The sequence below is a fragment of the Schistocerca piceifrons genome, chromosome 1 (assembly GCF_021461385.2).
Source record: "Schistocerca piceifrons isolate TAMUIC-IGC-003096 chromosome 1, iqSchPice1.1, whole genome shotgun sequence".
Lineage (NCBI taxonomy): Eukaryota > Metazoa > Arthropoda > Insecta > Orthoptera > Acrididae > Schistocerca > Schistocerca piceifrons.
In genome coordinates this window covers 1014795787-1014819454 of record NC_060138.1, presented here as the reverse complement: position 1 = coordinate 1014819454, position 23668 = coordinate 1014795787, and the positions used below count along the sequence as shown (strand labels likewise).

At 45.4% G+C, this 23668-nt stretch overlaps 1 protein-coding gene across 6 annotated transcripts in view; it reads left to right on the top strand.

Moving 5' to 3' along the window:
* Positions 1-23668, top strand: part of LOC124804602 (serine-rich adhesin for platelets) — a 416342-nt gene that overhangs the window by 49187 nt on the left and 343487 nt on the right. Inside the window, exon 1 of one of the 6 annotated variants that reach the window (XM_047265563.1) lies at positions 2451-2574. The exons of 3 other annotated variants lie outside the window; for them this stretch is intronic. The gene's annotated coding sequence lies outside the window, so the exon portion shown is untranslated. Of the gene's footprint in view, positions 1-2450; positions 2575-23668 lie in introns of those variants that run through there. 2 more of the 6 variants (XM_047265167.1, XM_047265401.1) reach the window with 2 other exon arrangements.

Sequence of the window (23668 nt, the reverse complement as noted above, 5' to 3'; positions counted from 1 at the left end):
CTCCCCAATCCTATTCAATACCTCCTCATTACTTACGTGATCTACCCACCTAATCTTCAACATAAGCTGTAGCACCACATTTCGAAAGCTTCTATTCTCTTCTTGTCCAAACTATTTATCGTCCATGTTTCACTTCCATACATGGCTACACTCCATACAAATACTTTCAGAAACGACTTCCTGACACTTAAATCTATACTTGATGTTAACAAATTTGCCAGTCTACATTTAATATCCTCTATACTTCGACCATCATCAGTTATTTTGCTCCCAAAATAACAGAACTCCTTTACCACTTTAAGTGTTTCATTACCTAATCTAATTCCCTCAGCATCACCCGACTTAATTCGACTACATTCCACTATCCTCGTTTTGCTTTTGTTGATGTTCATCTTATATCCTCCTTTCAAGACACTATCCATTCCGTTCAGCTGCTCTTGGAAGTCCTTTGCTGTCTGTTTCTGACAGAATTACAATGTCATCGGCGAACCTCAAAGTTTTTATTTCTTCTCCATGGATTTTAATACCTACTCCGAAATTTTCTTTTGTTTCCTTTACTGCTTGCTCAATATACAGATTGAATAACATCGGGGAGAGGCTACAACCCTGTCTCACTCCCTTCCCAATCACTGCTTCCCTTTCATACCCCTCGACTCTTATAACTGCCATCTGCTCTCTGCACAATTTGGTAATAGCCTTTCGCTCCTTGTATTTTACCCCTCCCACCTTCAGAATTTGAAAGAGAGTATTCCAGTCAACATTGTCAAAAGCTTTTCCTAAGTCTAAAAATGCCAGAAACGTAGGTTTGCATTTCCTTAATCTTTCTTCAAAGATAAGTCGCAGGGTCAGTAATGCCTCATTTGTCCAACATTTCTACGGAATCCAAACTGATCTTCCCCGAGGTCGGCTTCTATCAGTTTTTCCATTCGTCTGTAAAGAATTCGCGTTAGTATTTTGCAGCTGTGACTTATTAAACTTATAGTTCGGTAATTTTCACATCTGTCAACAACTGCTTTCTTTGGGATTGGAATTTTTATATTCTTCTTGAAGTCTGAGGGTATGTCGCCGGTCTCCTACATGTTGGTCACCAGATGGTAGAGTTTTGTCAGGACTGGGTCTCCCAAGGGTGTCAGTAGTTCTAATGGAATGTTGTCTACTCCCGGGGCCTTGTTTCGACTCAGGTCTTTCAGTACTCTGTCAAACTCTTCACGCAGAATCGTATGTCCCATTTCATCTTCATCTACATCCTCTTCCATTTCCATAATATTGTCCTCAAGTACATCGCCCTTGTATAGACCCTCTATATACTCCTTCCACCTTTCTGCTTTCCCTTCTTTGCTTAGAACTGGGTTTCCATCTGAGATCTTGATATTCATACAAGTGGTTCTCTTTTCTCCAAAGGTCTCTTCAATTTTCCTGTAGGCAGTATCTATCTTACCCCTAGTGAGATAAGCCTCTACATCGTTACATTTGTCCTCTAGCCATCCCTGCTTAGCCATTTTGCACTTCCTGTCGATCTCATTTTTGAGACGTTTGTATTCCTTTTTGCCTGCTTCATTTGCTGCATTTTTATATTTTCTCCTTTCATCAATTAAATTCAATATTTCTTCTGTTACCCAAGGATTTCTACTAGCCCTCGTCTTTTCACCTACTTGACCCTCTGCTGCCTTCACTACTTCATCCCGCAGACCTACCCATTCTTCTTCTACTGTATTTCTTTCCTCCATTCCTGTAAATTGTTCCCTTATGTTCTCCCTGAAACTCTGTTGTAAAGCTGCATGCCCTCGGGAAAAATTACGGCTGTAGTTTCCCCTTGCTTTCAGCCCTTCGCAGTACCAGCACAGCAAGGGCGTTTTGGTTAGTGTTGCAAGGCCAGATCAGTCAATCATACAGACTGTTGCCCCTGCAACTACTGAAAAGGCTGCTGCCCCTCTTCAGGAACCACACGTTTGACTGGCCTCTCAACAGATACCCCTCCGTTGTGGTTGCACGTACGGTACGGCCATCTGTATCGCTGAGGCACGCAAGCCTCCCCACCAACGGCAAGGTCCATGGTTCATGGGGGTAGGTTAGTTGGTCACATAGTTCATGTTCACAGTTGGTCCATGGTTCATGGGGGTAGGTTAGTGGGTCACATAGTGTACTTTAAAGCGGACAACGGTCGTTAGCTCTTCTGATTGCTGTCCTTCATTCACCCCCTCGCATTTTTTGCGTTCCTTCTTTCTTCGATAAGCTGGAGTAATTTTTTCAGTTTCTGTCCAGTGACAATACTCTGCGGAAATAGACTTGCGCCGAGCGCCACGCCCTTGAGGCAGCGCCGCCGCTGGCAGCGGTGTGGCGCCCACGGCACGCCGGCCCATCCGTCTGGTCGCCATCTGCTTATTGTCGCGCCGCTTGCCGCGCTCGCATGCCGATACGCCTCGGCGCTGGGGGGGCTGACGCTACTGCTCGAGAGGAGGGCGCAGTTTGGCGACGGGGATCAAATACTATTTTAATCTGGTGAGCGGCCACCGCGGCCGGGCACACACCAGTCACCAGTCGTGCGGCCGACGCCACACGGACGGCACGGCTCACGTGAGTTACTGCCCGCCGCCCGCTGCCCGCTGGCTTCTGGCTGCTACTGCTGGCTGATGTTCCGTCTGTCTGTCTCTGTGTGAGAGTGTGAGTCAGTGGCATTAGACGTGTCCAGCGTAGCAGCGAATTTCTTCCTGACTGAGAACCGCTGCTTTGTTGGGTCAACGTTCACGTCCTTCGTCAGACATCCTTAAAACGCGAGCACATATGTTATTTTTGGCCGTCTGGGAAGGAGCGACGAAATAATTTTCGTTGAGTAATAAAATCTTGCTATGGCTGTCGGGTGTTACTTAGCCTGCGATGAGACCACAGAGCAATTACATTTTTTAATTTTTTAGGGTTCCGTATCTCAGTCAGTAAAAAGGGAACCATTATAGGATTACTTTATTGTCCGTCTGCTTTCTCTCTGTCCGTCTGTCCGATTATTCAAAACCAATTCTTTAAGGAATGGGTAGACGTATCAAGTTCAAAATCTGTCACATTTTAAGGTCTACGATCCATTGGCGATGTAAAAAAGTCAATCTTCTAAGTGAATGATTCACTATCTGAGGTCATCAGTCCCCTAGACTTAGAACTACATAAACCTAACTAACCTAAGGACATCACACACATCCATGCCCGAGGCAGGATTCGAACCTGCGACTGTAGCAGCAGCGCGGTTCCGAACTGAAGCGCCTAGAATCACTCGGCCACAGCGGCCGGCTCTGAGTGAATGCTGTCTAAGGATATGGTCATATACGTCACATATTCTGATAGCCGCCAACTCACTCATCGAAACCTACTGCCGGCCGCTGTGATAGAGCGGTTCTAGGCGCTTCAGTCCGGAATTGTGCTGCTGCTACAGTCACAGGTTCGAATCCTGCCTCGGGCTTTGATATGTGTGATGTCCTTGGGTTAGTTAGGTTTAAGTAGTTTGAAGTCTACGGGAATGATGACCCCATAGTGCTCAGAGCCATTTGAACCATTCGAAACCTACCCTACAGGATACTTCCTGTTGACCTGCAATCATGGAATTTGCCAACGACCACGGTTTCACAGTAAAACCAAAGGAAAAAAATTCGAAATTTATTAATTTGTAATTACATTAGACACAAAAGAAATTTTGTCATTTGTTACCAGACTGTCTGCCGTGCGTTCGTTGACACCCTTTTCTGTCAGGGACGGGTAGGCGTATCGGGTTGAAATTTATTTCTCATACTAAGGTTTATAGTCCCTTGGCGGTATAATCAACGTTAGCTTTTAAGTCAATGCAGCCAAAAGATACGGCCATTTAGGTCACATATTTTCATACTCGTAAACTCACCCATCAAAACCAACAGGGTGCTTCCCGTTAGCCGGCCCTTGTGGCAGAGCGGTTCTAGGCGTTTCAGTCTAGAAACCGCGCGACCGCTACGGTCGGAGGTTCGAAAGCTGCCTCGGGCATGGATGTGTGTGATGTCCTTAGGTTTGTTAGGTTTAAGTAGTTCTACGTTCTAGGGGACTGATGACCTCAGATGTTAAGTCCCATAGTGCTCAGAGCCATTTGAACCATTTTTTGCTTCCCGTTGACCTGGATTCATGAAGTTTGCCAAGAAGCAAGATTTCACAGTACTACCAAAGAAAAACATAAAAAATGGTTCAAATGGCTCTGAGCACTATGGGACTTAACATCTGTGGTCATCAGTCCCCTAGAACTTAGAACTACGTAAACCTAACTAACCTAAGGACATCACACACATCCATGCCCGAGGCAGGATTCGAACCTGCGACCGTAGCAGCCGCGCGGTTCCGGACTGCGCGCCTAGAACCGCTAGACCACCGCGGCCGGCGAAAAACATCGAAAAATTGGTAATTTCTAATTAATCACACAACAAAAATTTTTCTTTGGCATTTGTTATCCGAGTTCAAACTTGAAATTAAAACGTTCTCGAAAATCTTGGCGTTCCTGGAACCTATATCTTACAGTATCAATGTCGATAACAGACAAAAACTTCGAAATCCTCAGTTCCGGGAATGGATGAACTGAGTGTTTAAATTATTAAGTTTATACAGAATTCTCAGTGCGCGAGTCCTGATCGCACTTGGCCATTTTTATTTTTTTTTTATTTTACATCAGTGTCGGAACTCAGACATCAATCTACCAAAGCAGTTCCATGCAACGCTTAAAAATTCTCTACAAAATCGACTTTGAATTTTTCCAAGCGGCTTTACACCCTAAAAAGATTTCGTTTCCCGACGGGCCGTTTGGACGTGTGGCAGAATGCTCGTCTGCTAGGGGGGTGGGCTCGGTTCGATTTCCAGCTGTGGTAAATTTTTAAACAAAGGTTCATGTTCCATGAGCATTTCCGTGGAGCGTAAAATATACAAAGACGAAAAAAAATGTAATATTGTTTCAATAAAAATATTTATTAACAATCTTTTATAAATATCGGTAATTAAGAATTTATATTTGCAATGAGAATTGGATTTTTGTGTGCAATGTGTGATTAGAAATAAGAAGACCCGGATTTTCCATAAAATGTCAGTTACATCTTAATTAGCATATATTTGTTCCATTTTATATTTAAATGACGTAGGTATTCGAAATGAACAGAAAAAAACGGAAAAGATAATGACCAAAATAAGATTCGAAACAGTGATCCAGCGATTGCCAGTCTCGATGGCTACTACTTTTTTCCAACTTTATGTGTATTACACTTCAGGTTAATGCTCATAGGGCAGGCATTTTTATTTAAAAATTTGCTTCAGCCTGAAATCGAAACTACGGCCACAATATAGTAACCAAGCTGCCTGTCGAAAAATCGACTGTAATTTAGATTATTAAAGACGCTTGGAAAATTTTGAAGTCATTTTTGTCGAGAATTTTTGAGCGTTGTATTGATCTGCTTTGGTTTGAGTTCTGAACTTCACGTAAAATAAATACAGAAAATTACAAAAATCCTATTACCTTGTGGTCTTCTTGTTTGTACCAATAAACTTGAGAATACAGGATGTTGCAGAAAGATCCATCCGATTACACAAGACTACACCTTCTGCATGTATGAAGAGAGAAACTTGGGATGAATTTTAAGTCACACGCTGAAACTAAAGCTTTACCTTGGCGCCAGCTGTAAGTGGCCTGTGCAGTTAACTCGCTTGCTCGTTCATTAATCAGTGTCCGTCTGGTCGAGATGACGATAACAAAGTGATAAAAGGAGTTTTGCATTCTCCATTTCAACAGATATAATTCAGTTACAAGAGTGTGCTGCGTTATCGTAGACAGCACTGCACAGCACCTCCTACAGATCAAGACGTTCAACGATGACACCAATATATTAAAGAAACAGGTGTTTATGTAAGTGGAAATCCACAGGTCGCCCCCGTAGAGCGCATTCAACTGAGTTTTACACGTAGTCCGCAGAAGTCATGACAGTTGAGTGCTGTTCCTCATACGTCTTTCTGGCGTGTTTTACGAAGATCTTTGCTTTTCAAATTTACCGGAAGTGCTGAAAATTTCATTTTTCAGAAGGCTGGAGTACCTCCGCGCTAGCACTTGCATGTAAGAGCATTTCTCAACAATGCGTTGTGTCACCGATCGATGAGCCCTAAGGAACCTGCGGGTCTTGAATTACGCTATTGACCTCCATGGTCGCCTGCTCTCACAACGTGTGATTTATTTTTTGTAGCGGTTTATCAAAGGCTTAGTCTGAAAGTTTCATCTTCCAACTACTCTATACGAACGGGCGTAGCAACAACAGTCAATGTAATAACTTCCAAACGCTCTCAGAAAAGTATGGAACGAGTTTGACCATCGTCTGGATGTTTAGTGTACCTCCGTTGGAGAGTACATTGAACATTTGTGAAAGGTAAAGAAAAGTCTGACCGAAACGTAATTCTAAAACATACTCCAGAATTGTCTGAGTTTGCGCCCAGAAGATACTTCTTTCTAAGATCGGATGGTCGCTTTGAAAATAAAAACGCTGTAATCCGGTGCGTAAGTTAAAATTCATCCCTAGTTTTTGTTTTAATTCGTGTAGATGACACAGTCGTGAAATAGCACGACTCTTTATGAAACACCCGCTATTCGAAGAACACCCACACGTCATCTTCACGCGACGACGCTGACGTAGTCGAATCAACAGTCATCATGAATACCTGAAGTTCAGAAACAGGAGACTGGCGAACGACTGCAACGATTCAGCGATACTACATTACCTAAAGGCCAAGAGCGACAGGAACCAGCACCACGAACGACTGACACAGATCAAGAAGCGAGTATAGCCTCTTTGAAGGAATCAGCTCGGCGTTAACCTGAAACAAACAGACGTCACCGCAACAAAATGCACCTCGATGGCCGGATTGTCGTATCCTACCCACTCGTCTAATATAGGGTGCCTAGGAAGCTGTTTCTCGGATAGCTAGACAACAATTCAAGCAAATCTTATTAATGGAGTTTATTACAGTAAGTTGAATTGACAATACTTAACTTTGCATTTTCACAAGGGGGTGTCGCAGGCAATTGGCGACATGCGAATAATCAATGTCCTTTGTATATACAATTTTAGTGCAATCAAAATACAACAGTTCATAATTTACGGCTAAAGCGTTTGGATGACAGCTCTTCTTCTAGTCCAGCCGCGGCTTCGTGGCTCCTCGTATAGGGGCCGCTCCTGTCGTGGTGTCGTCCTAGACAGCGTACTATTGGCTGACGTCGTCTCACAGCCCTCTCTGCTGTAACGTTCCAGACCCACGTGCCGGCGCTTGATGTTACGCCGGCTCACCGACGATGTTTGAAACCAGCCTCTCAAGAATCCAAATTTATTGCCTGATCACTGTGTTACCTCGTTCGGTAGGACACTTTGAAGTGTTCTACATGACTGAGATTTCGACTGTAAATGTAACAAGTAACAGCGGAGAAAAAAGTTAACATTTCTGTTTATTTTACTACTTTGCAGCTGGTTTGTTGTTTAAGAGAAAATAACGATGTAAAAAAAAATCGTCGCATACGATCAGGGTGATCGTCGCAGGACAGTACGCAAGGGCAGCCCATCCAGTCCAAAGCAGGGTCCGTATTTCCTTATTTTAACTTTCACAGACTGGAAAACAAGGTAATTTTTATAAAACGCTGTGCGACGGAGAGTATACTGGACTTAATCGTCCGGCTATATTACAATTGCGTGTCAGGCTTAACTCGAACCGAAATCTTTGCCTTCCTCGTGAATCCCGTTAGGAGAATGATTGTGAGGGAAGATTAGGTCCAGGTTAGAGCTTCTGTGGCCCAAAATTTTATATAATCAGAAACGTACAGGATGACTTTCCATTCTCATAAAAACATCCAAATCACGAAAACAGCGGTCCTCGCAGGACGATAGAAAAGCTAGGAAAGGCGGAGAGCGATTGATGACAACAGTTTACGAACTGCATAAAGATAATATGTCAGCCTCTTGACACTGACACTTTACCAGTAACAAATGTCAAGATGTAAGTGCAGAAAACGCCACAACTGGGAGTCTGCGTAGTAGTGTGATCTTGCAGCACATACTGTTTAGTCGTTCAATGGGAGACGCGTAGCTTTTCCTTTCGCACTGATGACAACCACAACTCTTAGAGGTCCTATGTGAGATCTGGCACAATAGGTGGATATAGCCAATAGTCAAATTCTGTTCAATGAGACTGGCGGAAATAGTAATAAATGGATTTGCATCCGTTTGGAAACACTCGAGATGTGATCAACACAAGTATGGTGACTGAGGGACCAAGCCCGTATCCTCATGTTTGTGGACCGAGGAAGATGGCACATTTATTAAGACACTGAAATCTCATTCGGTGGACGGCAGTTCAGATCTTCGTCCGGTCATTCATATTTACGTTTTCTATGATTTCCATAACCCGCCAGACAAACGTCGGGATGAAAATAATAAGGCAACTTTCCCTTGCCATCTTTTTCCAGTCTGGGTTTGTGCTCCGTTGCTAGTGATTTGTCGTCAGTGGGGCGTTAGGCTACAATCTTCTTTCCCTGTTTTTCATTTTTGCAGAGCGTTTGTCAAACGTTGAAATATAATTCAGCAGCAACGAAGCGTCGTACCTGTCTTGGTGACTGTGCAGTTTGTCAATGGACTGCTATTTTTTTAATTTGTTGGCTTTTGGGTCGTCCCCATACAGCCAGCTAAATAGTTGAATTTCAATCCTGACGATGCGGAACGTAAGGACAGCACAACACCCAGTCCCCGGACGGAACAAATCTCCGACCAGGCGGGGAATCGAATCCGCGCCGGACTGCTATTTATGAACAAACTGGAGCACGTGATCTCCTGCACAGCCTTATTTCGACAACCTATGGGGAACGGGGCGATGGCGGACATTCTTGGTTCTCATTTCATCCCTCCCAGGCGTTTCCATTAAGAGTATGCCAACAAAAAACTTGAAAAGTACCTGCTTTTCGCAGCACTCCTACCGTGCCATTTTTATGTACAATTATGAACTGAAGTTCAATATTTCGGGTGATATTTCTCGAAAAAATGTTCAAATGTGTTTGAAATCTTATGGGACTCAATTGCTAAGGTCATCAGTCCCTAAGCTTACACACTACTTAACCTAAATTGTCCTGAGGACAAACACACACACCCATGCCCGAGGGATGATTCGAACCTCCGACGGGACCAACCGCACAGTCCATGACTGCAGCGTCGTAGACCGCTCGGCTAATCCCGCGCGGCTGATATTTCTCCACAGTCCAAGAGATCAATAGTGTGAGTTGGGTCGTGTGGGAAGTTGGTTCTTGTGAGCCAGCGTCTGGAAATGGATCTTGGTGACATTCATGCTCGTTTAATGTCAAGTGCTGAGTTGATGGGCATTTTGCTGCTCTGTGATTGCGTGAGCTATCCGATGATGGCTCTTGCAATCCACTTGTTGTTAACACCACAGTAGAAACTCTCGCCGTGTGCGGGCGGTCATTATCTTGCTGAAATATAAACCTAGTATGACTTGCCGTGAAGGGCAATAAAACGGGGCGTAGACTGTCCTCAACGTACCGATGTACTGTAAGGGAGCCGCGGATGACAACCAAATGAATCCTGCTATGATCTGAAATGGCACCGAAGACCATTACTCCTGGTTGTGGTGCGACATTCAGACTTGTATATCACCGCTGTCGGACGTGTCTCCATACACGTCTTCGGCCTGGAAGCTCATTGACTAGAGCAGAATTGTCTTCATTGTCGTGTCCCGCTTCGAATTGAGACCCATGACCCTGTATTGCATCTTGCTATATTTCGGGTCCTAACTGTACAGTCATCTTCAAGGCGAGTCAGTGGTTTAGAAGACCGCTTGACACAATGACGTACCGTAGAATAAATGCAACCAAAGGATGATAGAGCCTTTCATGTCACTGAGAAAGTGGCGTTTCAAAAGGGTGGTAGTGCCTTCAATGATGGAGTGTCCTTTGCTTCTAATCACTGATCGTTCCCACTGCGATCCTCTGACTTGTCCGTACTAAAGTTACCGTCAGAGGGCCAGTGGAAGTTGTACCAACACAAACGCCGCGAGATCTATTCCATTCATTGAGGCAACAGGCGATATAGCTCTCCAACATAGCGACTACTGCTAATATATTCTGAAGAGCCAAGGAAACTGGTATACCTGCCTAATATCGTGTAGGGCCCCCGCGAGCATGCAGAAGTGCCACAACACGGCGTGGCATGGACTCGACTAATGTTTGAAGTACTACTGGAGGGAAATGACACAATCAGTCCTGCAGGGCTGTCCATAAATCCGTAAGAGTACGAGGGGCGGAGATCTCTTCCGAACAGCACATTACAAGGCATTCCAGATATGCTCTATAATGTTCATGTCCAGGGAGTTTGGCAGCCATCAAAATGGTTCAAATGGCTCTGAGCACTATGGGACTTAACTTCTGAGGTCATCAGTCCCCTAGAACTTACAACTACTGAAACCTAACTAACCTAAGGACACCACACATATCCATGCCCGAGTCAGGATTCGAACCTGCGACCGTAGCGGTTGCGCGATTCCATACTGTAGCGCCTAGAACCGCACGGCCACTCCAGACGGCTTGGAGGCCATCGGAAGTGTTTAAACTCAGAAGAGTGTTCCTGCAGCCACGCTGTAGTAATTCATGGGTAGTCGCTGGAATTGCCCAAGTCCATCGGAACGCACGATAGACATGAAGGGATGCAGGTGATCAGACAGGATGCTTACATACGTGTCACCTGCCAGAGTCGTATCTAGACGTATCAGGGGTTCCATATCACTCCAACTGCACACGCCCCACACCGTTACAGAACCTCCACCAACTTGAACAGTCCCCTGCTGACATGCAGGGTCCACGGATTCATGAGGTTGTCTCCATACCCGTACATGTCCATCCGCTCGATACAATTTTAAACGAGACTCGTCCAAACAGGCAACATATTTCCAGTCATCAACAGTCCAATGTCTGTGTTGACAGGCCCAGGCGAGGCGTAAAGCTTTGTGTCGTGATGTCATCAAGAGTACACAAGTGGCCTTCGGCTCCGAAAGCCTATATCGATGATGTTTCGTTGAATGGTTTGTACGCTGACACTTGTTGATGGCCCAGCATTTAAATCTGCAGCAATTTGCGGCAGGGTTGCACTTCTGCCATGCTGAACGATTTTCTTCAGTCGTCGTTGGTCCCGTTCTTGCAGGATGTTTTTCCGGCCGTAGCGATGTCGGAGATTTGATGTTTTACCGGATTCCTGATATTCACGGTACACTCGTGAAATGGTCGTACGGGAAAATCCCCACTTCATAGCTACCTCGTAGGTGCTGTATCCCATCGCTGGTGCGCCGACTATAACACCACGATCAAACTCACTTAAATCTTGATAACTTGCCACTGTAGAAGCAGTAACGGATCTAAAACCGCGCCAGGCACTTGCCTTATTTAGGCGTTGCCAACCTCAGCGCCGCATTCTGCTGTTTACGTACACACCACTGGCCATTAAAATTGCAACAAAGATAACGTGCTACAGACGCGAAATTTAACCGACAGGAAGAAGATGCTGTGATATGCAAATGATTAGCTTTTCAGAGCATTCACACAAGGTTGGCGCCGGTGGCGACACGTACAACGTGCTGACATGAGGAAAGTTTCCAACCGATTTCTCATACACAAACAGCAGTAGGCCGGCGTTGCCTGGTGAAACGTTGTTGTGATGCCTCGTGTATGGAGGAGAAATGCGTACCATCACGTTTCCCACTTTGATGCAGGTCGAATTGTAGCCTATCGCGATTGCGGTTTATCCTATCGCGACATTGCTGCTCGCGTTGGTCGAGATCCAATGACTGTTAGCAGAATATGGAATCGGTGGGTTCGGGAGGGTAATACGGAACGCCGTGGTGGATCCCAACGGCCCCGTGTCACTAGCAGTCGAGATGAAGGGCATCTTATCCGCATGGCTGTAACGGATCGTGCAGGCACGTCTCGATCCCTGAGTCAACAGATGGGGACGTTTGCAAGACAACAACCATCTGCACGAGCAGTTCGACGACGTTTGCAGCAGCATGGACTATCAGCTCGGAGACCATGGCTGCGGTTACCCTTGACGCTGCATCACAGACAGGAGCGGCTGCGATGGTGTACTCAACGACGAACCTCGGTGCACGAATGGTAGAACTTCATTTTTTCGGATGAATCCAGGTTCTGTTTACAGCATCATGATGGTCGCATCCGTATTGGGTGACATCGCGGTGAACGCACATTGGAAGCGTGTATTCGTCATCGTCATACTGGCGTATCACCGGGCGTGATGGTGTGGGGTGCCATCGGTTACATGTCTCGGTCACCTCTTGTTCGCATTGACGGCACTTTGAACAGTGGATGTTACATTTCAGATGTGTTACGACCCGTGGCTCTACCCTTCATTCGATCCCTGCGAAACCCTACATTTCAGCAGGACAATGCACGACCGCATGTTGCAGGTCCTGTACGGGCCTTTCTGGATACAGGAAATGTTCGACTGTTGCCCTGGCCAGCACATTCTCCAGATCTCTCACCAACTGGAAACGTCTGGCCAATGGTAGCCGAGCAACTGGCTCGTCACAATACGCCAGTCACTACTCTTGATGAACTGTGGTATCGTGTTGAAGCTGCATGGGCAGCTCTACCTTTATATGCCATCCAAGCCCTGTTTGACTAAATGCCCAGGCGTATCAAGGCCGTTATTACGGCCAGAGGTGGTTGTTCTGGGTACTGACTTCTCAGGATCTATGCACCCAGATTGCGTGAAAATGTAATCACATTTCAGTTCTAGTATAATACATTTGTTCAATGAATACCCGTTTATCATCTGCATTTTTTCTTGGTGTAGCAATTTTAATGGCCAGTAGTGTGTTTGTAATTGAATACGCATGCCTGTACCAGTTTCTGTGGCGCTTCAGTGTATATGCTCATCTCTCACTCCCCTCCCCTCCACCCTCTCTCTCTGTGTGTGTGTATGTGTGTGTGTGTGTGTGTGTGTGTGTGTGTGTGCGCGCTTATGCATATGACATGGGAATATGCTCTTGTCTGTTCATGAGCCCATACATATATAGCAGCGTGCTTGTTTTAGTTCACTACGTGCACAGTTGCTTGTATTTGATTACATACGTGCATATGTGTCGTAGGTGTGCGTTTGGAATCGAATTTCTTTCACACCTCTTACGCACCAGTGACGCAACGATGAGGTGATGCAGCAAGTGTCAAGTTTCCGCTAAAACATCGGCGCAGCTGTCACACGCTGCCGTAACTGTGAGCACTGGCGGCGCTCCAAAGACACATCGGGACGCTCACAGATCACCGGCCCTGGAAGGGGGCTGGCTGGCTGGCGACTGCGCACGACCCCAGCCTTCCTCCTCGTACATTATGTCTCTCGGCATCAGTTTGATAAATTGATTTATTAAATATAAATTGCTCATTAACGCACTTGCAATGTACTGGGTGGTTATAATTAAGGTGCAGCTACTTACGTAGCTCCGGTGTAGGCTGTAATTATCATCTGGCAGCGAAACTTGGCAGATACGATAATGCTTTAACGCGGAACCGATTTACGCTGAAAAAAATAGTCTCAATTTTGGCAGAGGGTCAAATCTGGCGGAGGTATCTCGTCGATGTCTCTGGTGCTCATATTGAACAAATTATGTAAGCGCCGGTTAATAATAAATAACATTATATCTTTCTCACTTAATCATATGAAGTTGACGTTCCTGAGAAATACTGAGTCTCACCTTTATCTACGATCTATCGAAGCAATGAATTAAAATTTGTACCATTGCCGGAATTCTTTCTCGCTTGTATAGCCTTTTCTGCACACATACCCTTCCTAATCCATTACATAACGAAACATTTCTATACGTCTTTCTTGGATTCACAGAGCCAGATTTGCGACTGATGGTAAAAAGCGGAATTTTTTACGGCATAAATCGATTCCGAACTAACGAATTATAAGATCTGTTAAGTTTTGCTGGCTATACGATAATTACAACCTAGACTGGACCGCTGTGAGTAGCTACACTTTAATTATAACATCCAGTATAGTTATTCAATGGATATGGTGCAGGCATAATAACTGAAAAATCTCCCCCCCCCCCCCCCCCCCCTCCCTTGCTTACAGTCTGAATATCACCCCACTAACCGTCTTTCCACCAGCGAAAGAATCTGGCTTCCATATTCAAAGACAGCGTTATGGTATAGTAAGTCAGTCTACTGAATTACCACTGTTGTGATGTTCATGCCTCGACCAGTCATCTCAAACTGACATACAAAATCGTCTCTTACCAAATCTCTTTTTTTAAGTGTAATGTCTACACAATTACCAACAAAAGACACTAGTATTCAGAATGCTGAAGTAAGTGCAACATTCAAAGTTACCTACCTCGGTTGTCTGTTTTGAGTCTGTTATACGATCTCTATTACTTGCATCGTTTCCCCTTTCTCCAGTATCTCGCTACGCTTCCCAGGATGCTAAATTTCAGTATCAGTGTTTGCCCTCCATATCACGGTCTCAAGCACCTGTAATGAGATTTTAAAGGATTAAAACGTGTATGGTTCTCTATAAAACAACACGCAATGGCTCTGCACCATGTAAGTCTCTGTTGTGCAGCCCTATTTAACACGTTATAATACGGAAACCAATTACCGTACGAGTACCAAACTTGGTAGCATTAATGTCCAGAGTATGGGGTGCATGATTTCCAAGGCGTCACAGAGCCACCATCCAGTTCCAGCTATGGCCCCCATGTACCGTGATCACTCATCGTGATTCATAGTCTCATACACCCCACCAGTCGCAGTGCACTTGTTGGCGTGTCAACAAGAGCATTGAGAAAAGGAGCAGGGCATTATTGGTGAAGCTCTATTATCAAAACAACAGTAACGTTGCAGCTGCACTTCGAGAATATCGCCGGCTGAAAGGATTACAAAAGGGTCCTTTTTCTCCATCTGCTGTGCGGAGCATGATGAAGAAGTTAGAATCAACTGGAGAACTGGCCGTCGCTCCTGGAAGAGGCCGACGACCGGTTGCACCATAGGCGGTTGATGAAATCGCTGTTGCTATGGCAGACAACGCTGCGCGCAATTCGCGATTGGTCAGGCAGTGTGTGTGCTGTGTCATGAGAGTTGAACATCCCGTGGTCCACTGTACGGAAGATGCTTCGAACCATTCACAAATGGTATCCGTACAAGATCCATATCGTACAGCAGCTTGTACCGCAGGACGCACAACGACGTGTTGACTTCGCTCTCCACTTTCTTGCAAGGATTGAAGTTAACGACGGCTGGCCCTGAACCATCCTAGGGACAAACGAAGCCCATTTTTCTCTGACAGGTGAGCTGAACACATAGAATGTCGAGTGTGGGGATCTTCACCACCAGTCACTGTGCATGAAGTTCCTCTGTACGGTTAACGTGTCACCGTATGGTGCGGCTTCACGGCTACGTTGATCACTGGCCCATTCTTTTTTGAACAGATTGGTGCTCAAGGACCAAAGACTTGCAGTGTGACTGGCCAGCGCTACTGCGGTATGCTTCACCAGCATGTCATGCACGCCCTACGGGAGAGAGACACATTGAACTCAACAGTTTTCACGTAAGACTGGGGTCCCACCGCATATCACTCGTAAAGTTCACCGAAATGATCGAATTATCCGCCGATCGTATCCAAATGCTTGGCCGGCACAATCACCTAAACTCACTCCCTGTGATTTCTGGTTGTCGGGCTACCTGAAGGACATGGTTTACCAGGGTAACATTCGCACATGTGCTGATCTGATGTGCAGCATATCAAGAGAGGTAGCCAGCGTACCTATGAACATGCTTTGTTCTGCTGTGCATAATGCAATCCAGCGCTTTCAGTCTCTTCTGGACACTGGTGGGGGCCATATTGAGCCCCTTTTGTAGCAGTAACAGTACCTGGTGTAATGGTATGATGCAATGTAGCAGCACATTAAAAGTGTTTCAACGGAATGGATTCTGCAATATTTCTCTTCCCTGTGTCCTTGACATTAACGCTACCAAGTTTGGTTCTCGTACAGTAATTAGTTTCCGTGTTATAACGTGTTGAATAGGGAAAGTTTAATTACGACCACCCGGTACTATCGTGTCAGCAGTAGACGACCGATGGCAGCTCGAGACCGCAACCCAGGTTCCAGTAATCTGTTCCCGATGGTAAGTGGTGACTCTCTATCCGGAGTTTAGCTACTCTCATCCGTCTATTCGTCACAGCCAATCGAAGAGTCCTACGATATTCTCGTGGTGTTGTCCTTCTGAAAGGAACCTTGCTCGCTCTTCTTGCTAGACTATCGCCCAACCACCTCTGCAAAGTCGATGATGATGGTATGGAGCACGCGATGAGGTTGATTTCAGCGGCACTCGCTTTCACGGAACGTACAGATGCTTTATTTTCTAGTAGGAACTGAAGCTCTACCTTCCAAGAGCGGTACGCACACTTTGAATTATTATATAACTAATGAAGTGTGTTTTCGTAAGTGAAAGCTACAATTCGTTCAACGATACAGGGTGTTTATAAATGAATATCGGGGTTTTAACGCTTTATAATATTTATTACATTAAACTTACAGTTATAAATGATATGTCAAATGAAAGAGCAACTCAAACAGTTGTGTTTGGCACCAGTGCACGTGCGCAGCGCGCAATGTTTCCGCCGCAATCCGCTAGACAGCGGTAGTAGCGAAGATGGCGACTATATTTTAGTGAACAGAAAGCGTTTTGTGTTCTGTAGTTTGCAAAGGTCGAATCTTTAGTTACTGTGCAACGTGCATTCCGGCTGAAGTTCGGCAGTGATCCTCCAAGTGATAATAACATTCGTAGATGGTATCATCAATTTGATGCCTTTGTAAAGTGAAGAGCACAGGACGACCAGTTAGTGAAGATACTGTTGAGCGAGTGAGAAAGTCGTTCACTCGTAGCCCAAAGAAATCAGTCCGGAAGGATAGTCGTCAATTACAATTTCCTGTGTCGACTGTTTGGAAAGTTTTAAGAAAACGCGTTCAACTACATCCTTACCGTTTACAGTTATTACAGGCTCTAAAGCTGGCAGACTGTGGATTACATGTCAACTTCGCAAACGAAATGTTGTTTCATGATGATGAAGATTTTCTGGATCATGTTGTTTTCAGTGATGAATCGACCTTTCACCTTAGTGGACATGTTAACGTTCACAATGTGCGCATCTGGGGCTCAGAAGATCCTCATGAGGTGGTACAAATGCAACGAGATTCCCCTAAAGTGACTGTTTTTTGTGCCGTATCCCGGCGGAAAGTTTATGGGCCTTTTTGTTTTGGTGAACCTACTGTAACTGGAACTTCTTATTTTGATACACTAGAGCAACGGCTCTTCCCTCAGTTGGAAGAAGATGAGCCAGAGAACTTCATTTTCCAGCAAGATGGTGCACCACCTCACTGGCATAGCGAAGTACGTGATTGGTAGAACTTCACTGTACCCAAGTGCTGGATAGGCCGCAAGGGACCCAATGACAGGGCTTGCTTTGCATCGCCTCCACGTTCACTCTACCTATCGCCATGCTATTTTTTCCTTTGTCACCTCATCAAGGATCGTGTGTACATGGCTCTGCTACCAGCAGACCTCCCTGAATTAAGAAACTTGATTGAAGCAGCGGTTGCTACAATCACTGAAGACACACTTATCAACGTTTGAGAAGAACTCGGCTGTAGACATGATGTGAACTGTGTGACAAATGGTGCTCACATTGAACATTTATAAGGTTCTCGGTAAAACTGATTGAGTTGATCTTTCATTTGACGTATCATTTATAACTGTAAGTTCAATATAATAAATATTACAAAGCGTTAAAACCCCGATATTCATTTGTAAACACCTTGTATAGTAAACGGAGAGAACCAGACTTTGTTACACCATAATACAATTAAATCGGAGCAATGTTATAGTGCAAGACAGTTGGGAGGAAAGACACTGAAAAGGCATAAGAACAGAGATGCTCCATTACCTAAATAACAAACTCGTGCGAAATACGTCGATGAGCCACAACATGATGACCAATACCCAGCGCGAAATTGAATGATGCCTGGTGATGTTGGTGGCACGTGACAACGGGGTAAGGAAAGTATATAAGCGGGTCAGAGTGTGGTGTCACCGCCAGACACCACACTTGCTAGGTGGTAGCCTTTAAATCGGCCGCGGTCCGTCAATATACGTCGGACCCGCGTGTCGCCACTATCAGTGATTGCAGACCGAGCGCCGCCACACGGCAGGTCTAGTCTAGAGAGACAAGCACTCGCCCAGTTGTACAGCCGACTTTGCTAGCGATGGTTCACTGTCTACATACGCTCTCATTTGCAGAGACGACAGTTTAGCATAGCCTTCAGCTACGTCATTTGCTACGACCTAGCAAGGCGCCATATTCAGTTATTATGAATGTATTCTGAACAGATAATATTGTGAATCACGTACCGTCAAGAGCGACGTTCATCATTAAAGGATTAAAGTTAAGTATCAGACTAATTACGTCCGCTTTCTGAATTCTAATTCTTTGTCGTGTTCCAGACCTCACGTCACTATAGTTCTTCCCTCCTCAAGCCAGCCTGCGTGAGCTAAAACGCGTGCATTTCGGCCTCCACTAGTAACACGGTGTTAGCTCTTCTGCCAACAAAACACAGAGCTGACTGGGAAATTATTCTAGTGACAATACGAGTTGCGGACAGAGAAATCCACTGACATAACGAGTTTGACGAACGACAGATTCTTAAGATGCGACACCTGGGAACGAGCATCTCCCAAATGGCGAAGGTTCTCGGTTGTTCGCGTGCTACTGCCGTGAGAACCTCCACGTCTCGTAATAGAAGGTCAAGGTCGGAGTCTTTCCCGCTCTGTAAAGCAGGATAAGCAGCGATCGGTGGCAAATCTGACGACAAAGTACAATACTGGAAAATACAGTTCAGCTCACATTGTTGAACATGGGACTCCGCAGTAGGTCATCCCTACGTGCTCCCACGTTGGCTCAAAAAATCATAAATTTCAATTGCAGTAGGCACGATAGTGTCGTAAGTGGACCTTGAATCAATGGAAAAGTGTCGACTGGTCGAGTTAAAAATTTCTTGGTACAACAGGTCGACGGTCGTGACCGTGTGCGCTGTTAATCAGGCGAACAACTGATCGAAATATGGACCGCGTCACGAACGCAGGCCGGCGAAGGCTGGATTGTGATATGCTTCCATTGGAACTGTGGTACTTATCGAAGGCACCACGACTTCTGTGGACTGCATCAACATTATTGTGGACTACTTCATGTAACGTCCCCTTAGAAAAATTAATGAATTACTGTGCTGATAAACCCCTTACATGATTTTCTTTTCAAACAGCTGAGCAGAACTGAACGTACTCAGACATTTCGCATTTCGCTCTTTACCTATTCTGATCAACACTAAAATGACACACAATATTTTTAGCGCAACGCAGTCTGACTTTCAATAATCCATACAAAAGAATGTTCCTGACTAACATTAAACTATACCTTTCACAAATCACTTACCTCACAAAAATCTTCGTTACTCAAGCTACTGCAATACAGCAAGCGCCACTACTGCCAGCTAAATAAAAGATTCAAACTACTGAAGGCACTAACTACTGATAGGCATAGTTAGCAAATGAAAGATTTTGTTAGAGAACAAACAATGTATTTACCTTAATAGTGTTCAAAAGTCATTATATATATATATATATATATATATATATATATATATATATATATATATATATATATATCAGTTCATGATATCCAGTCTTACAAATTTACTGTCTCTGTCCAGATCGTCCGCTCTCAAAACTCCGCCATCTCACTCCCCACATCCACCACTGCTGGCGGCTCACCTCCAACTGCGCAACGCTACGCGCTGTTAACAGCCAACTGCCCAACACTACAATAGCCAACAACAATGCAAACCAGCCACAGACTGCACACAGCACAGCCAGTGATTTTCATACAGAGCGCTACGTGGCGTTACCAATATAAAAACCTAAACAGCCTACTTACATTCATCCCTCCATGCTTCACGTCTTTTCCGACGGCAGTCACATCCTCCAGGGGACAATAGTTCGCAACTCGCGTTGATGACCTGGCCACCAAATTTGCCCGATCCGAACCTGATGGACCACATCTGGGGCGCTATTAGGGGGCTAGCTTCGTGCCCACAAACCACAGGCTGGTAATTTTACGGAATTAATACGACCTGTGCATAGACATCAAGTGCCAAATACCTCCTTACAACAACTAAGGAATTGTCGAATCTATGCTATGCAGAATCGCTGCTGTACTGCGTTCCAGAAGTGAGCCAACAAATCAGAATGTTTCCGCTTATTAATATACATCGCAGCTACGATTCTGAACAAGGGGCATGCTTACAGGACGTTTTATTAGAACAGCTCGAAGAATGTACATGAGTTCGATCTGGTTTCACGACAGATTATAGGAGGCCGCCATGGATGCGACAATCACCTAAAACTCATTTACACACATCAAAAAAAGTTTTGCATCACCCCAGTTCCCAGAACTCCTGAAGATAGACGTTGACTGTGGATATTGTATCACAGACACAGTCCATTTGACTGTTCAGAGATGTCACTAAACCCGCCCAAAGATGTAAACAACCATGCATGAGCAGCGTCTATTAGACGGAGGGAATACGACAGCCAGTCAGTTCCAGTCATTCCACCAGGAAGGAGGAACACGGCTCGTGTTGTCCGTAGTTCAACCATGCCTAGATCGTCAATACAGCGGTTCGATCACATCCGCATTGTTACTTTGTGCCAGGAACGGCCCTCAACAAGGGAAGTGTCCATGCGTCCCAGAGTGAACCAAAGCGATGTTGTTCAGACATAGAAGAGATACAATGAGACAGGAACTGTCGATGACATGCCTCGCGCAGGCCGCCCAAGGGCTACTACTGCAGTGGATGATTGCTACCTACGGATTATGGCTCGGAGGAACCCTGACAGCAACTCCACCATGTTGAATAATGCTTTTCGTGCAGCCACAGGACTTCGTGTTACGACTCACACGGTGCGCAATAGGCTGCATGATGCGCAACTTCACTCCCGACGTCCATGGAGAGGCCCATCTTTTCAACCACGACATCATGCAGCGCAGTACACATGGGCCCAACAACATGCCGGATGGACCGCTCAGGATTGGCATCACGTTCTCTTCACCGATGAGTGTCGCATATGCCTTCAACCACACTATCGTTGGAGGCGTGTTTGGAGGTAACCCGGTCAGGTTGAACGCCTAAGATACACTGTCCAGCGAGTGCAGCAAGGTGGAGGTTCCCTGCCGTTTTTCGGTGGAACATGGGGCCGACGTACGCCGCTGGTAGTCATGGAAGGCGCCGTAACGGCTGTACGAGACGTAAATGCCATCATCCGACAGGTAGTGCATCCATATCGGCAGCATATTGGCGAGGCATTCGTCTTCATGGACGACAATTCGCGTCTCCATCGTGCACATCTTGTGGATGACTTCCTTCTGGATAATGACATCGCTCGACTAAAGAGGTCAGCATCTTCTCCAGACATGAACACTAACGAACATGCCTGGGATAGACTGAAAAGGGGTGTTTATGGACGACGTGACCCACCAACCACTCTACGGGATCTACGCTGAATCGCCGTTGAGGAATGGGACAATCTGGACCAACAGTGCCTTTATGTACTCGTGGATAGTATAACACGACGAATACAGGCATGCATCAATGCAAGAGGACGTGCTACTGGGTATTAAAGGTACCTGAGTGGAGCAATCTGGACCACCACCTCTGAAGATCTCGCTGTATCGTGGTACAACATGCAGTGTGTGGTTTTCATGAGCAATATTTAAGGGCGGAAATGATGTTTATGTTGATCTTTATTCCAATTTCCTGTACAGGTTCCGGAATTCTCGGAACCGAAGTGATACAAAACTTTTTTTATGTGTGTACTTGTTAGGAGCTAACTATGTCAACGAGGTGAATCCGAGCACAATGTGCGCGATTTACGTTTTTGCTAGGAACATGCTGCGAGATGGCGTCCTATCTGGCCCATGCACTGCAAGTACAGGGCTCACGTTATCCGCCTATTTGCATTTTTATTACTGAATTGAAGACTCCCATGGCAACCAGCGAAGTGCAGAGATCAAGTTAAGGGTTCCGTTCGGATAATTATAACTACCACGGGTCTGTTAAAACGCACAATGAGCACAAGGTGCATTGCATTAAAAATCACGTATTATGAAGAACTTTTCCGTGGCAGAGTTCTCTACCGGAAACCGCTGCAAGTGGAATCGGTGCCGAGCAGCCGGGGGGAGATTTTGTAACACCGACAGAGAGGGCCGCCCAAGTCGGCGTCCTGTGCAGAAGCGTCCCTTTGATCTTACCTTGGACCGGACGCCCGTACCAGACAACGCCGGCGCCTTCTGCGAATTCTGGAAGCGGCGCCGGTGTGGTGCTTGGACGACTGACCGCAGCCAACGGGTGCCTACCGAAAGTAACACTGATCGGACAGCCGCTGGACATCCACACAGCGAGCGGGAATGACGGTGACTGGGTAGTTCGTAAGAAAATTATTACTCTCGGACGGCCCCTGGAGCCAACTCCGTCTGATACCTACAGAAATTAAGTACCCCGTTTTGGCTTCGAAGGGAAGCGTAGCCTTTGCTCCGGTCCGTGCAGAAAAGTTTTGTTTTTCGCTCGTTAGCCCGTACATTAGTTTTGCACATAAGCGATCATCGCAGCTGATCCACATCTCGACACCACGAGGGGGCCACCTGCTGTGGTTTCGGCGTTCAGAGAACATCGCAGGGCAAATATCTGCAGCTCCGGCCGTATTCAAATCGCTCTTGCCGAGGCAGATACAGAAGGGAATATATGCAGTTCAGTGCTTGCTCAAAGTATAATTTCCTTCTGTATGTCAGTAACCTTCACTTTGATAGGTAAATCAACTAGAATCTCGTGCTCTCTGTCAGTGATAGAAAAGGTGCCAATCGGTACTGAAAAATGGAAAAAATTAGTACTTTTGTGTTAGTTGTCATAACCTCATCATGCATATTGAGTTGTTAATGTGAAAACCTAGTAGTAATAAAAATTTGTTTCATTTTCCACAATATTTCTGGCTTTCAGTTACAAACTGCCTGCCAGTCTCCTCAACCCAGTCATTCTTTTGGGAGATTATTCTTGTGTTTTTATTAAATTGATTCTTATTATATGTACGGCGTGTGTCCTCACCTGGCATGATTCTTCAATAGGGGCAAGGGATTAAATATCAGATATTGCGTATAGGAGTCATGTAATAGGGATTCTCTGTAGAATTCCGAGTTCGCATAATGCACCATCTGTAGACCGCTTCACGGTGAAATAAACGCGGAGGACGCCTCTCAATGTACCGGGTGATCAAAAAGTCAGTATAAATTTGAAAACTGAATAAATCACGGAATAATGTAGATAGAGAGGTACAAATTGACACACATGCTTGGAATGGCATGGGGTTTTATTAGAACCAAAAAAATACAAAAGTTCAAAAAATGTCCGACAGATGGCGCTTCATCTGATCAGAATAGCAATAATTAGCATAACAAAGTAAGACAAAGTAAAGATGATG